Genomic DNA, 3,877 nt, shown 5'->3' on the forward strand with positions numbered 1-3,877 from the left:
GAAAAGGCACATTTTTTATCAGCCACTAGCAACCACACCAAGAGTGACAGTCCAGACCATCTCAAGGTGGCTGAAACAGTTGCTAAACACAGGCTGGGGTGGATACTAAAATTTAAAAAATCTCTTTCCACCAGGGCTGCAGCTACATCGGCAGCGATACAGTTGGATGTACCAATGGACCAAATCCTCAAGGCAGCAGGATGGTCTGGAGGGGAAAAACATTCCAATTATTTGTAATAAACCAGTAATGAAACCTGGAACATTTGCAGAAACAATTTAAGTTCTGTAAATTAATTTAAACCCATATAAAGGGGTTATAAACTTGTGTTAAAAATGTTATGATTTCAATGTCGAACTCATGTCCAAATTATGTTAACACAATCCTCCCAACAGTCAAGGCAGACGTGATGCATGGACTCGTTCCACGGCATGAAATCAGAGCTTTAAAATCTTCACGTAGTCACTCACGTGACTCCGAAGTAAAATAGTAAGATTAAACGAGAACTTACCAGTTTGAAGTTTGATCTGTGAAGGTGATGTTACAATAGACAATAAGTGCAGGAGTAGAGGCCATTCGGCCCTTCCTTCGAGCCAGCACTGCCATTCAATGTGATCGTGGCTGATCATCCCCAATCAGTACCCCGTTCCTGCCTTCTCCCCATATCCCCTGACTCCGCTATCTTTAAGATTTGCGCCTGCATTGCTGACTCTTACAGTAAATGTTACACCCACCAGGCTGTGGTTTTCAACTTCTGCTCCTGCTGCAATGTTTTATCCATCGTCAGTGATATTTGTGAGGCCTCATTTCTCAACAGCTGGGCCGAGGAAAAAGTCTCTCCACTGCTGCTCCCTGTAATTTTTTCTGCAATTCGTGTGTGAGTGGGAGGGCCAAGGACAGTGTTGCAGTGGCTGTAGTTACTACCCTACATAGAGACAGCACCACAGCGGTAGAGTTGCTGCCTCACAGCGCCAGAGACCCGGGTTCCATGCTGTCCGTATGGAGCTTTTACATTCTCCCTACGACCTGCAAGGGTTTTCTCCGGGCGCTCCGGTTTCCTCCCACACTCCTAAGATGTAGTTTTGTAGGTTAATAGGCTTTGGTGAAAATTGTCCCTAAAGTGGAGGATAGCATTAGTGTTAAGCAGGGGTCTTCCAAACTATGGCCCGCGGGCCACATCTGGCCCACCACTAGATTTTATCCGGCCCGCAGCAAGCTCCGTGCGGCAGGCTATTTAGCGGGTTCTGTGGTGGCCTGGGAACTTACACGTCAGTTTGCCGTAGGTGATCACGTTTGGGGTTTGTGTGCAGTTGCTGACAGGTTACAGTCGATGGCCCCGGGGAGACAGTGAAGATCGGCAAAAGGGGCGGCATCAGTGAGCGGCCCTCAAAATATGCCAAATATATAATGTGGCCCTCATGCTGAAATGTTTGGAGACTCCTGGCGTAAAGGGGATAACTGGTTGGGGCAGGCTCCGCGCTGTATCAATCCACTAAAAGACAATCAGCAGTTGGTGGGGAAAGTTCAAGGAACAAGCCTGTGCAGCCTATGGGAGATATTCTTCACGTGAAACATAAGGTTGTGTTTACTGCCTCAAGCTGATGGAAGAAGCAAGGGAATTTCCCCCTCTTTATCACGTAATGAGCATCCAAAATAGTGGCCGAGTGGATCTTTCACCGGCAAGCAGGAGACTTTTGTCTATTCACATACAGGAACAGACAGCCAGAAGTACCGGAGTGAGAAATGGCTATCTAGTTGCACCAACTCTAGTGAGTAGTTTCCCAACTAAGTACTTATTCCCGACTCTAGCGAGTACATCTTGTCCCGTCTCTCTATCCCTCCCCCACTCAAGCTTCTCATTTTCACCCTACAAACAGCTATCAATGGCATTTCCTTTATCATTATTTTATTTGCATATCTTTCATTCAATGTTCTTTATCTCTCCACATCACCATCTATCTCGCTAGTTTCTCTTATCCCTAACCAGTCTAAAGAAGGGTCTCGACCCAAAACGTCACCCATTCCTTCTCTCCACAGATGCTGCCTGTCCCGCTGAGTTACTCTGGCTGCACTTAAGTAACTGTTCAAGAAGGAACTGCAGATGCTGGAAAATCGAAGGTACACAAAAATGCTGGAGAAACTCAGCGGGTGCAGCAGCATCTATGGAGCGAAGGAAATAGGTAACGTTTCGGTCCGAAACGTTACCTATTTCCTTCGCTCCATAGATGCTGCTGCACCCGCTGAGTTTCTCCAGCATTTTTGTGCACTTAAGTAACTGGTGTTTTATGTTCAATAGTGACCTCCAATGGAAGATGGTAGTAGTGTTCCAAAGGTTTTAGTGGCTCTCAGTCTGAAGGGTCTCTAGACCCTATTCCTTTTCTCCAGAGATGCTGCCTGACCTGCCAAGTTACTCCAGCTTTTTATGTCTTGGTTTCTCCCGTGGAATTTGAACTTTGCTTGGTCATTAAGGTATCTGCCATTTCTCAAAATTACTTTTACTGTGTTTGCCAAGAGCAGTATTCCTAACGAGATGCAAGTTCTATCTGACAGATTTGGGTGATTTTATGTTCTTAAAAAATAGCAGTCTATTGCTGTACATATAATTCTTCCAAATGCTTTTGAAACCCAGGATTGCAATATCCAGACAAAATACATATGAACTTTTCTTAACTTTTTAGAGGAAATAAAATAGTTTGAGGTTTATCATTGAAAATACTTATTCCCAATTGGAACAGGTTGGACAAATTCAATCAATTTTACATTCTAATGGCCTTGTTTTGAGAAACTGTAAACAGGCCCCTCAGCCCTCGCTGAGTCCGAACCGAACAGCGATTATCTCGTACACTAAAATGTTCTTACAAACCAGGGACAATTTATAATTGTTTTCATAGAAGCCAATTGACCTACAAACCTGCATGTCTTTGGAGTGTGGGAGGCCAGAGCACCTGGAGGAACCCACACGGTCACAGGGAGAATGTATAAATTCCATACGGACAGCACCCATGGTCAGGATCGAACCAGAATCTCTGATGCTGTAAGACAGCAACTCTACCACTGCACCACCCCTTGTTCTTTCAGGCTTACGATGGTCCCATGACCCAGCCAAACCTGGTACTAGAGTCAAATAACAAGTAATTTGAAGAAAATCAGTAAACAATTTCAAACTTTCAGATGACCAGAATATCTTTTGAGACAAGTGGGCATGCAAATTTAACAGCATCATATTCAGCATGGACATTGTGGGCCCAAGAGCTTGTTACTGTGCTGTAGTGTATCAATGTTCTAATAATGAATAATCATAGAAATATTAGTTAGCACAGAAACAGGCCCTTCAGCCCACCTCCACATCAGCCATCAAGTCCCTATCTACAATCATCCAGCATTTGATCAATAATCTAGCTTTGGTGATTCAAGTATGTAACCCATGACACTCACATGCCTGTTTTGAAAGTGATCTGAATAACATGGTCTGCCCATCAGACACCCAAGTATAATTAGAGCCTTGACGTCCAGGTTATTATCCTGGGAGGAGATAATGAGATGTTGGGTTTATTTAACCTGCTGATTTTGTTTGGAAATGGTGGAACTACTCAAGTTGTGTGCGAGAATGTGGATTCCTAAAGTGGTTAGATAAACTGCTCATTAGAGGATTAATTTTGTGCTCGGTTTAAGACTTAATCTACAAACACTTCTTCTCTCTCAGACGGTCAAATGCCATCCTGGCATCACCAGATCTGTCTTCCACAAGCAATGGCTTCAAGAAATGTCTTCAAAAAAAGTTTAATGGACTGAAAATACTCCTCCGCCATTGTTTAAGGCAGATTGTGGTCTGAACTGCCAGTTTAACAGCAGCAGAAATGAATAAAGAAAGACTGGAAA

The sequence above is a fragment of the Amblyraja radiata genome, chromosome 45 (assembly GCF_010909765.2).
Source record: "Amblyraja radiata isolate CabotCenter1 chromosome 45, sAmbRad1.1.pri, whole genome shotgun sequence".
In the NCBI taxonomy this organism is placed as follows: domain Eukaryota; kingdom Metazoa; phylum Chordata; class Chondrichthyes; order Rajiformes; family Rajidae; genus Amblyraja; species Amblyraja radiata.